The sequence below is a fragment of the Phacochoerus africanus genome, chromosome X (genome assembly GCF_016906955.1).
Source record: "Phacochoerus africanus isolate WHEZ1 chromosome X, ROS_Pafr_v1, whole genome shotgun sequence".
In the NCBI taxonomy this organism is placed as follows: domain Eukaryota; kingdom Metazoa; phylum Chordata; class Mammalia; order Artiodactyla; family Suidae; genus Phacochoerus; species Phacochoerus africanus.
The window spans coordinates 115778650-115791925 of NC_062560.1; positions in this window are offsets into that span (position 1 = coordinate 115778650).

Consider the following 13276-nt stretch of genomic DNA (forward strand, 5'->3'; position numbering starts at 1 on the left):
CCCATTCTTGGTGATTTCAATATTGAAATAAATGATCCCGTTCTTCCCCCAGGCCTCCCACCTCAGCAGCCAACTGTCCACACACCACATCCATGAGTCTGCTTCACTTGCTCTCCTTCGCCTCTACATCCTCAGACTCCAAACACACCCGCCATCTGAAGACTTCTTCCCACAGCCACTTGTACCACAGTTACTGCCCCCAGTGCCCTGATGGCTTTCTATCAAAATGTCCCGGTAGCACTTAAAGTTCAAACACCTTTCTGCACACAAGGCTCTGGGCGATCTTGTCGGGCCTCGCCAGCCTCCTCCCAGAACTCTCCCCAGTGCAGGGCTTTTCAGTCACTCGGCCATCACCTTGGTCTCTCACTCCCGGCACCTCCACACAAGCCTCAACCTGGGACGTGCTGCTACCCCTCATCTGCAGCTGCAGCTCCGATTCGACCCCTAGCCTGGGAACTTCCGTATGCCGCAGGAGCAGCCCTAAAAAAAAAAAAAAGAAAGGAAGAAAGCAGGCCTGCAAATCTTAGAACTTTCCATGTCTGAGTCCCACGCAATTAGGAGTCTGCTTATAAAATTTTCAGAAGTACCAGTTAGTATGTTCATTCAGTGAATACAGACTATGGCCCAAACATTGTTTTAGGCCTGGGAATACAGGAATGAACAAGGGGGAATTGGAGGGGAGATAGACAACACACCCCCCACACACATTTGGCCACGCCCAAGACATGAAGTTCCTGGGAGGGCCAGGGATCAAACCCATGCCACAGCAGTGATAATGCCAGATCCGTAACTGCTAGGCCATCAGGGAACCCCAACATGGGAACTGCAGTTTGGCTTTTTTTTTTTTTTTTTTTTGGTCTTTTTGCCTTTTCTAGGGCTGCTCCCGTGGCATATGGAGGTTCCCAGGCTAGGGGTCGAATCGGAGCTGTAGCCACCGGCCTGCACCACAGCTCCCAGCAACACCGATCCTTAACCCACTGAGCAAGGCCAGGGATCGAACCCTCGACCTCATGGTTCCTAGTTGGATTCGTTAACCACTGCGCCACGACGGGAACTCCTGCAGTTTGGCATTTTTCATCCGCCTCTACATGGATTAAATCTTGAGCCACTGCAGCTGCGAACCCGCAGCCCCCGCTGAGCAGAACTCAGGGTGGAGACCAGGAGGGAGGTGCTCTGTGCTCTGGGAGACTGGAAGAACAGGTCTTCAGAGAGTCAGATATTTTGAGGAGAAGCTTTTATGAGCCCAATTCTTGCATCTCCTCATATCTAGGAAAACACTAGAATCCTTCCTGGTGCTGTCTGCTCCTTGAGACTGGTAGTGACCTTCAGGAGACCAGCAACACACTTCTGTAAAATGTGTGCCTGTCTGCACCCCCCCCCCCTTTATCACATAAACTGATATTATCTCCCCTGCCTCTTGGGGCAGAATTTCAGTCATCTGCGAATGCAGCCGCCTCCAAGTGTGAGAGCCAGTGGGCCTGCAGCCTGTGAAAATTCAGTTGCATATCAAAGGAATGATTTCAGTGAGCTCAGAACTCTTTTGTTCTGCCACCAGCCCTTTGTTGCGAAAACTCCTATAAATCCTAGCTCCGCCCCCTCCTCCTGGGAGCTGTTTCTCAGGGCTACCTGAGATGCTGTCTCCCAGGTTTAAGTCCTAATTTTGCCCCAAATAAAACTTAACTCTCAACTTTCAGGTTGTGCATTTTTTTTTTAAGTCGAATCGATACATATTTTTTTCTCTGTTTTGGCCACCCCTGCAGAACATGGAGTTCCCAGGCCGGGGATCAGATTTAAGCTGAGGGAGTTCCCACTGTGGCTCAGAGGAAATGAACCCAACTAGTATCCATGAGGTTTCTGGTTCCATCCCTGGCCTCGCTCAGTGGGTTAAGGATCCGGTGTTGCCATGAGCTGGGGTGTAGGTTGCAGACACGGCTCGGATCTGGAGTTGCTGTGGCTGTGGTGTAGGCTGTCGGCTACAGCTCTGATTAGACCCCTAGCCTGGGAACCTCCATATGCCACGGGTGTGGCCCTAGAAAAGACAAAAGAGAAAAAAAAATACCTCGGAAAAATTTAACATTCTGAAAAATTTGTGCTAAAAATTATAGGTCTTGGTAGTTCCCTTGTGGTGCATAGGTTAGGGATCTGGTGTTGTCACTGCTGTGGCTCAGGCTTGATCCCTGGCCCAGGAATTTTGTACACCTCAGGTGAACCCCCCTCCAAAAAAAAAAAGAAGGAAAGAAAGAAAGAAAGAAAGAAAGAAAGAAAGAAAGAAAGAAAGAAAGAAAGAAAGAAAGAAAGAAGGAAACACCAATTCCAGGGATAATAATAATGGGGTTATGTTTCTCTGGTATTTATGACCTGAATCCCAGCTAGTTAATCCTCCACAGTCTTAAACCCTGGGTCAGCTTCTTCCTCTAAGATGTGTGCCTTCAGGACACTCGGGTCTAATAAAGACCATCCTCACCGAAATGAAATGATTCAGGACATAGACTTTGTTTTTCATCATTTTACCTTGGGAGAAATGCCTTTGCAGTACCTCCTCTGCATTCACAGCTTTGATGGATAACTTACCGTAGCTACTACCGAAAGCACTGAACTAGCCACACCAGTACTAAAGGAGCTTCTCTCTGCAGATATCCTGCTTTTTGCTTAGGGTCTTGGTATATTGTTAAGGCCCCCTCAGCGCCCCCCTTTTTCTTGGTCTTTTTAGGGCCGCCCCTGAGGCATATGGAGGTTCCAAGGATAGAGGTTGAATCGGAGCTGCAGCTGCTGGCCTACGACACAGCCACAGCAACACGGGATCCGAGCCATATCTGTGACCTACACCACAGCTCATGGAAATGCCAGATCCTTAACCCACTGAGTGAGGCAGATCAAACTCGTGTCCTCATGGATGCTAGTCGGGTTCGTTAACCACTGAGCCATGACGGGAACTCTGCTAAGGCCTTCTTAGGCCTTTTTAACAGCAATGAAGTTGGTCACTTCAAAATGTTACCATGCTAGGGAAACAGCGTGATAACTGGCATAATTTCTGTGTTAGCTCAACAGCAGTCCCCTATTACTCAATAAGTAATTGCCAACACAGAAAAACCCACTGTTGCAAACAGACTCTGCAAAAGAAAGCCTTTGGAGCTCCTAAGCAAAGGAGTGACGTGATTCGCTTTCTGCTTCAGAAGGACCATGCTGACCGCTGAGAGGAGGATGAACAATGGAGGAAAGGGGCGGCCCTAAAGGGACCACTCGGGGGTCCAGGTGAGAGGTGATGGCAGTGCCTATGAATCGAATAGCGGTAGAGATGGGGAGAAATGATGGCATTCATTCTGGGTATAATTTGCTGGGAGAGGTGATAGCATTTGCTGATGGAGTGGATATGGGGATTGAGGGCAAGAGAATAATCAAGAACGAATTTTTAGGGAGTTCCCGTCATGGCACAGCAGTTAACAAATCCAACTAGGAACCATGAGGTCGCGGGTTCAATCCCTGGCCTCCCTCAGTGGGTTAAGGATTGCCTGTTGCCGTGAGCTGTGGTGTAGGTTGCAGACGCAGCTCGGATCCTGCGTTGCTGTGGCTGTGGTGTAGGTTGGCAGCTGTAGCTCTGATTTGACCCCTAGCCTGGGAACCTCCATATGCCACGGGTGCAGCCCTAAAAAGACAAAAAGACAAAAAAAACAAAGAATGAATTTTTAGGGGTTCCCATTGTGGCTCAGCAGGTTAAGAACCTGACGTATCTGGGAGGATGCAGGTTTGATCCTGGCCTCACTGAGTGGATTAAGGATCCCGAGTTGCCATAAGCTGTGGTGTAGGTCACAGATGCGGCTCAGATCCGTTTGGCTGTGGCTGTGGCCTAGGCCTCAGCAGCAGCTCTGTTTCAACCAGTAGCCCCGGAGCTTCTATCTGCCACAGGTGTGGCCTTAAAAAGAAAAAAAAAAAAAAAGAATGGCTTCCTAGGAGTTCCCTGGTGGCACAGTTGGTTAACCCACTGAGCAAGGCCAGGGATTGAACCTGCATCCTCATGGATACTAGTCAGGTTTCTTTCTGCTGCGCCACAAGGGGAACGCCTTATACATTCTTTTTCTCGTATTATCTCCCATCATGTTCTATTCCAAGACACTTGATATTGTTCCCTGTGCTATACAGCAGGGCCGCATTGTTTATCCATTCTTTTTTTTTTTTTTAATTTGCTTTTTAGGGCCGCACCCGCCACATATGGAGGATATGGAGGTTCCCAAGATAGGGGTATAATCAGAGCTGTAGCTGCCAGCCTAGGCCACAGCCACAGCCACACAAGATCCGAGCTGTGTCTGTGACCTACACCACAGCTCAAGGCAATGTGAGATCCTTAACCCATTTCTGGAGCTTTCTGGATCTGTGAGTTGATGTCTTACGTTAATTTGGGGAAATGCTCAATCACTATTGTTTCAAATAATTCTTCTGCTCCTTTCTGCTATTTTCATTATGTGCCTATTACACCTTCTGTATTGTCCCATAGTCCTTGGATATTCTGTCTTTTCCCAGGCTTTGTTTCTGTTTGCTTCTCAGCTTTGGAGGTTTCTGAGATATCCTCAAGCTCAGAGATTCTTTCCTCAGCTGTACTCAGTCTGTTAAAACCCATCAAAGTCTCCTCCATTTCTGTTACAGTGCTTTTGATCGCTAGCATTTCTTTTTGGTTCTTAGAATTTCCACCTCTCTGCTTACCTGGCCCACTTGTTCTTTTTTTTGGCTGTGCCCACAGCATGGGCCAGGGATCAAACCTGTGCCATGGCAGCCACAATGCCGGATCCTTAACCCTCTGCACCACAGGAGAACTCCTCGTGCACCTGTTCTGGCACAGTGTTTGTGTTATCCTGTAAAGCCCTTGGCATCTTAATCATAGTAGTTTTAAATTCCTTGGAGTTCCCTGGTGGTGCTGTGGGTTAAGGATCCAGCGTTGTCACTGCTGTGGCTTGAGTTGCTGCTGTGGCTGGAGTTGGACCCCTGGCCTGGGAACTTCTGCATGCTAGTGGTGGGGCGGGGGGCAAAAATAAAATAAGTTCCTGGTTTGCTAATTCCAACATCCCTTTCTGATGCTTGCTCTGTCTCTTCAAGTTGTGTATTTTGTCTTAGTAGGCCTCACAATTTTTTTTTTTTCTTGAAATCTGCACATGATGTAGGAGGTGAAAGGAACTGGTGGATAGTGGTATACATTCTACAGTCCTATGATTAGGTCTCAGTCTTTTTTTTTTTTTTTTGTCTTTTCCAGGGCTGCACCCTCGGCATATGGAGGTTCCCAGGCTAGGGGTCTAATCGGAGCTCCAACTGCCAGCCTCCACCACAGCCACAGCAATGTGGGATCTGAGCTGCATCTGCAACCTACACAACAGCTCACGGCAACACCGGATCCTTGACCCACTGAGCAAGGCCAGGTATTGAACCCACAGCCTCATGGTTCCTAGTTGGATTCGTTAACCGCTGAGCCACGAAGGGAACTCCAAGGCCTCAGTCTTTTAGTGAGTCTAGACCTCTGGACTGTGAAACTCACAAATGCTTCTCCCCTTTAAGTGGGACAGTATGGTTAGAGGGGGCTGGAGTTGGGTATCTCCTTTCCCTCAGGTCAGTTAGGCTCCACTAAAAACCCCAGTGGGTTAGGATCTGGTCAACTAGTTTCTCTTGAGGGTTAGACCTTATTACAAAAAAAACCGGCGCCCTGGTGTCTTCCCAAATGGCTCTTCTTCCCCTCTCTCTGTCGGCAGCATGAGGAGAATTTTTCTCAGACATTTACCATGAGAGCCTGGACAAATCCCCAGAGCTAAAACTCATCAACTGTGGGGGGTCACTGAGGACTGGGCTCCCCGGGAACACCTTCCCTCTCATACTGGCCCGGATCGAGCCTCCAGCAATTTGTCGATTACAGTTGAGAGTTTCCTGTCCAGGCACTGCCTCCCTCAGTGGCTTCTGATCCAGGAAGTTGCGATTCTCTGTGTTCCCTTGTCAGTCTCTTGAAGTTGGGGGCAGCAGTTTGCCCTGTGACCTCACTTCTCTTGGGAATCTAGGAAGAGTCGTCGAGTTTTCAGTTTATTTTGCTTTTTACCTATTGGTAGGATGGAGTGTGACACCCAAGGTTCTTACATGCCAGACCAGAACCTCAAGTGTTTTCTTAAAAGTTGGAATATACAGGGCGTTCCCTGATGGCCTAGTGGTTAAGTATTGGGCATCATCAGTGTTGTCTCTCGGGTTTGATCCCTGGCCTGGGAATTTCTGTATGTGTATGCCACAGGGACAGCCCCCCAAAATTTTAAAAAAATAAAATGGACATATATAGGTGTATATACACCTATATATATCATGTATCTGTATATATCAGCATGCATGTGTGTGTGTATATATATATATCTGTATATATCATGTTTTATGGTGATGGGATGCTGTACAAAAATGGATGTGCACGAGAGGAGAGGATAATTGCAGGTCAAAACCCTTGAGTAGGCTGTTTCAATCGGAGAGATGCAAGCAAGTTGCCTTTTGCAGGGCAATTCAGTTGATCAGTGCAAGTTGTAGGGCAGCTAACATCGGGTTTAGCCTTACACTGCAACCAGCAGTTACCCATATCTCACTCCACCAGGCCAAGACACAGCCTGTTCTTTTGCTCACTTGGTGGACTGGATTATGCAAAACCATCAGCTTGAAAGTTGCCTCCATCAGTGAAGACTGAGCATGGCAGAAGTGAACAGCGCCGCTCATCAGCTCTGGAGCATGTGTGAACACCCCAGGGACTCCCCAAAATACTTTGTAGAGGAGGGATTGACCTGGAAAGGACTGCGGAGTCCTGCAAATGTGGGTGCCCAAGGGAGCTAGTGTCATTTGGATAGTGGTGTAAATGTGACTTCATTTGTACCCAGGGATTGATGAGGCTCTGGTCAAGTGCCCCTAGGTCAGTGCTTCTTAAATTTTAGCATGAAAAACCTGAAAAACTAGTTAAAACAGTGGGCCCCACCCAGAGAGGTTGTGATTCAGTAGGTCTGGGGTAGAGCCTGAGATTCTGGACTTCTCAGGTTTTTTGTTTGCTTGTTTGGTTGTTGGGTTTTTTGTTTGTTTGTTTTTGCTGCACGCACAGCACGTGGAAGTTCCCTGGGCCAGGGATCGAATCCATGCCACATCAGTGACCCAAACCACAGTAGTCACAACGCCAGATCCTTAACCCGCTGAGCCACCAGGGAACAAGATTCTGCATTTCTAACAAGCTCTCAGGTGCTTGCTGGTGCTGCCAGTCTTGAGAGAAGTCTGGCTTGGAAGCAGTGGGGCCACAAAGAAGCCATGATCCCCTTTCCATGGGCAGGTGGGGGGGGGCATGGAGTCAGGAAAAGCTCACATACCTTTCCTGTGAAGAAGAGGCGGAAGTATTGGGCATGACAAGAATGGGAGGAGAAGGAGGGCACTTATCATGATGGTGACACCCGAAACTAAATTGATCATGTGTTGATCGACATTGATAGTTAACACAACTGCAATGAACGCACCTGCTGTGCTGTCAACCACTGCAAGGAGACACGCATCTTAGGTAACGCAGTCTTCATGGATGTGTTAGTTTTACTGTATAAATATGAGAGGAAAAGATTTGAGTAACACTTTGGCTATTTCGGTCCTGTGAATTTAGATTATGGGAATCGAAATTCATTTACAAAGGAGGAGAGGAGGGCCATGTGTTTCATTCCCTACCACGAACCATAATACATTTTTCATAAATACTTTAAATATCCCCCTCCACCCAGAAAACCTTGCTTATTTAATAGCTGCAGGCTCTACCTGTCAGAGAATTTGGCGTTGCCTCCCTATCGATTGACATTCTTTAGTTTGATAGAGTTTAGTTTTGTTTTTAAATTAAGCAAAGATCAATGGTGTTATCAGTCTCTCTGGAGGTTTGCACAGATGAACAGTGTTCACGGTGACTTGCTGTGACCTTGTCATAAATCAGAACATTGTTGGGGTTCCTGTTGTAGCTCAGCAGTAACGAACCCAACTAGTACCCATGAGGACTAGTATCCGTGGGCCTCGCTCACTGGGTTAAGGATCCGACATGACCGTGAGCTGTGGTGTAGGTTGCAGATATGGCTCGGATCCTGCATTGCTGTGGCTGTGGTGGAGGCCAGCGGCTGGAGCTCCGATTCGACCCCTAGCCTGGGAACCGCCATATGCCATGTTGCGGCCCTTAAAAAAAAAAGGAGCAGAAACATTGAAGTGATGAGAATGGATGCCCCCTAGACTGGGTTTGGGAGGGAAAGGAAAGGTGAGAAATATAGTGAACTACCATGGACCGAGCATGGGTTCGAAAAGCGTTGCTGTGAAGGGGGACAAAAGAATGGACATGGAGGTGAGTGGGGTGTTACTAGTGGGAGATACGTGGGCATATCTGAATAGTGATCCAGGAGAGATGGCGAAATTGAGGAGGGAGAGAAAGGAGATAACTGAGTTTAAGACACGCCTCGAAGTTAGTTGGTTTCTGAATGCAGAGCCAGTTGTCTGGATACCATCAATTAATTCATCCACCTGTTCCCTACTGATCTGAAACCTTTAAAAATGTGAAATACTCCCTTGTACTCCAGAGTCTGTCCCACGGATTGCCACGACTTGGCTTCCAAGCTCCTAAGAGCGTTTTCAAATGTGCCCATGGCGATTGACCTGCTTTATTTCAACAGTGGTTTCCCGTTTGTGACTCTCTCGGCCTCGGCCTCTGAGCACCTCTTCTTAGCAGACTGCTCTTGTTCGAGGGGTACCGTGTTCTCTGGGTCATCTCGCAAGACACGAGAGGTCTCATCCGTGTTCCGCATTAGCTCTTCCCTCAGAAGTCCGTGGTCTTGCTCATCCTGGTGTTTGTCTCTCGTGCCGCTGGTTGTCCTTGGACGTCTGGTGATGGACCATTCACGTGAGGGACTAGAGGGCTGTGTTTTGGTCCCTTGGTTTGGAGTCGCCCTTCACCTGGTAGGTTTCCTCTCGCAATGTGACAGCGCTGTGAGGATGGATGGTCGGGACGCGTCGCACACGAGGATCGTAGTCAACCTCTCGGCTGGCTCTTCCGTGACTCGCTTTGGCTCCCCGCCCCTGCGAATTCGGAGCATTTCGGGGGCTCTATTTGGGAGATTCATAATCATTTCCCCAATATCCTTCTCTGGTGTGGGGTCCATGGTATAATTTCTGGAAATATCCTATTGTTTCTGAAAGGTCATGTAACAGTGGCGTAAGAGTCCGGACTGCCCGGCTGGGGCAAACTCTTAACTAACCTCTGTCAACTTATTTTTGAATTGGGTAATAAAAGTGCCTTCCTTATAGAATTATTTAAACAGTTTAATACATGTAAATGATTTAGTGCAGTAGCCGGTCTACTGAAAGCGCTGAACAACTATTAGCATTACGCGTCTCTAGTCTGATACCTTTTCTGGCTTTCTAGCACTGCTCTGTATTTTGTTCTTGTTTTTTGTTGGTTTTTTTTTTTTTTTGTCTTTTCAGGGCCGCACCTGTGGCATGTGGAGGTTCCCAGGCTAGGGGTCGAATCGGAGCTGTAGCTACTGGCCTACACCACAGCCACAGCAATGCTGGATCCGAGCCTCATCTGCAACCTACACCACAGCTTATGGCAACGCCGGATCCCCAACCCACTGAGCGAGGCCAGGGATCGAACCTGCAACCTCATGGTTCCTAGTCGGATTCGCTTCCACTGAGCCACGACAGGACTGCCTCTGGATTTGTTCTTATTTTTATATTTCTTCAGGCATTTTAGTGGGACTTGAAGGGAAGATGAGATTAAATACATGCGCTACATCCATTACCTTGAACTGGAAGTGAGCCCTGCACTTGAAAACAATAAAAATAAACACTCCAGGAGTTCCCATGTGATGCAGTGGAAACGAACCCGACTAGGATCCATGAGGATGTGGGTTTGATCCCTGGCCTCGCTCAGTGGGTTGGGGATCCGGCGTTGCCTTAAGCTGTGGTGTAGGTTGCAGATGAGGCTCGGATCCAGCATTGCTGTGGCTGTGGTGTAGGCCAGTAGCTACAGCTCCGATTCGACCCCTAGCCTGGGGACTTTCCATGTGCCTTGAGTGTGGCCTTAAAAAGACAAAAACAAAAACAAAAAAACTTCAGGTCAATTTTCTACTATTTTGACTTTCACATTCTCTTGATTTACTTAGAATAAGCACAGCTGTGAGGAACCAGCGAGATCATCTAATAGAGCACTCTCCCTTTAAAAATGGGCAAAGAGGAGTTCCCTGGTGGCGCAGCAGGTTAAGGATCTGGTTTTGTCACTGCAGTGGTTTGGGTCACTGCACTGGCACAAGTTTGAGCCCTGGCCCAGAAACTTCCACATGCTGCCCCCCCCACTTCAAAAGTAAAAATAGGCAAAGAAATGAGAAGTAACTCCCCCAAGTCTGTGAATCTATTTAGGGGAAGATCCCATACAAGAGTCGAGATACTCTCACAACATGGTAAATCAACTATCCTTCAATAAAACTTTACAGTGGGGGGGAGGGAGTCAAGATCCCTTGCCTCCTAGCCCAGGTCCCCTACGACTGAAAATAAGTAAATCATGACCGCAGGTGCCAAGGTTATAAACTCTGAATGTCTGGGACCCTCTTCTGCCCCTTTCCTCCTCTCGCAACAGAACAACCCCTTCTTATAGTTAAAGCCAATTCTTCTACCTGGACTTTGATCCCATCCTCTCCTGCTTCCTCCAATATTTTACATTATAATAATACCTACTTTTGTAGTATATTCAACCTCTTGCTCTTAACTGGATCCTTCCCACTGGCCTTGCATCATGTTGAAATCTATCCCTTCTAGAAAAAGGAACAGTGGAGTTCCCTGGTGGCTCAGCAGGTTGAGGACCTGCTGGGGCTCTGGTTACTGCTGTGGTGTGGGTTCAATCCCTGGCCCAGGAACTTACACAGGCCACAGTGTGGCCAAAAAGGGGAAAAAAAGGAACAGTGAAGTCATTCCAGCCCTCCCACTCCCACTCCTCGATTCTGCTCTATCTTTCCGCTCTCTTTCACCTCCAAACTCCGGCAACATACTCTTCGAATTGTCAAAACTCTTCTCTCATCCTGCGGGAGCCTGCCGCTGGCCTCCTCACTCCAGCAAACATCTCTCACTAAAGTCACTTACGATTTCCAGGCTACTGCATCCAATAGAAATGTTTCAGGCATCAGATTCTCCCACTTCTCAGCGGCATTTGACTCACCTTCTTGAAACACGTTCTTCTTTGGGCTGTGGGAATCCGACGCGCTCCCGATGTTTATCCTACCTTCTTCTCAGTCGTGTTTGCCGGCTCATCGCTCTGACTTGGCCCATAAATGTTGTGGTTACACAAGCAGGTCTTGGTCCTTTTTTTTCCCTTTTAAACAAATTTTATGGGGAGTTCCCGTCGTGGCACAGCGGAAACGAATCCAACTAGGAACCATGAGGTTGTGGGTTCGATCCCTGGCCTTGCTCAGTGGGTTAAGTATCCAGCGTTGCTGTGAGCTGCGGTGTAGGTCATAGACGTGGCTCGGATCCCGAGTTGCTGTGGCTGTGGCGTAGCCTGGCAGCTGCAGCTCCAATTTGACCCCTAGCCTGGGAACCTCCATATGCTATGGGTGCCGCCCTAAAAAGACAAAAGACAAAAAAAAAAAAAATTATGGCTCCACCCTTGGCATATGGAAGTTCCTGGGCCAGGAGTTGAATCCAAGCTGCAGCTTCCACCTTTGCCAAAGTGGTGGCAGCTCTAGATCCTTTAACCCACTCTACCAGGCCAGGAATCAAACCCATATCTCTGCAGTGACCGGAGCTGCTGCAGTCGGATTCTTAACCCACTGAGCCACAGTGGGAACTCCTCCCTTATTTTTTTTTTCCACTGTACAGCAGGGGAGTCAAGTTACACATACATGTATACATTCTTTTTCCTCCCATTGTTCTGTTGCGATGTAAGTATCTAGACATAGTTCTCAATGCTACACAGCAGGATCTCATTGTAAATCCATTCCAAGAGCAATAGTTTGCATCCCTCCCATTCCCTCCCTCTCCCCCTCACTCCCTCCCTCTCCCCCCCGCCGGCAGCCACAAGTCTATTCTCCAAGTCCATGCCTTTCTTTTCTGTGGAAAGGTTCATTTGTGCTGTATATTAGATTCCAGTTATAAGTGATATCATATGGTATTTGTCTTTCTCTTTCTGACTTATTTCACTCAGTATGAGAGTCTCTAGTTCCATCCATGTTGCTGCACATGGCATTATGTCATTCTTTTTTATGGTTGAGTAGTATTCCATTGTGTATATATACCACACTTTCCTAATCCAATCGTCTGTCGATGGACATTTGGGTTATTTCCATGTCTTGGCTATTGTGAATAGCGCCGCAATGAACATGCTCCTCCCTTATTTTTTAAGGTGCTTTAGTTCTTCTTAATGTCTCTCTCTGTTCTCCCAGGGTGAGTAAGAGCAACAAGGCTTCAACGGGCATCTGTATAACATCATTTCCCACATCGTATCCCCATCTTGGCTCTCTCTCCCTCTGATTACTGTCATCCCCTCTAAGATTCCTCAGAATCAACATGTTCAGGAGCTCCTCTGTGGCTCAGTGGGTTAAGGATCTGGTGTTGTCACTGCAGTGGCTTGGGTCACTGCTGTGGCACGGGTTCAATCCTTGGCCCAGGAACCTCCACATGCTATAGATGTGGCCCAAAAAGAAAAAAAATGAGCATGTTCAAACAGAAATGTTTATTTCCTGAAGAAGACATGCTTGTGATTTTCCATAGCTCAGTGGAAGACATACTAAGCGATCAAGTCACACAACCCCCAAAGCTAGGCACTACCCTCAAGACCCCTCATTCCGTGTCTCCGATTCGCTGTCAACTCTGTGGATCTTATTTTCTAAACAGATCCTGAATCCACCCCCTTCTCTCTGGTCTCGCCTCAACCCCCAGGTACAGCTGCCATCATCTCTCCCCTAGACAAAGTGAGCTGCCCTCTAAGCGGTCTGTTCACGGCCTCGTGCTCCCTCTTTGCTTTTTTTTTTATTTTATTATTATTTTGTTAATAGTTATTTCCCCAAAACAATTTTTTTTCTACTACACGGCATGGTTCCCTCTATGCTTTGTCTACACTGCAGCCAGACTCGCGTTTTCCAAATGCATATCTGATTAGGTCACGTCCCTCCCTGCTTCCCCACCCTCCTCAGCACCTATCTCTGTGAAACCGATTAATAGCTGCTTCCTCTTCTTAAGAAAGAGGCAAAATTCTTCCATAGGGCCCGCGAAGCCGGGCTTGCTCTGACCT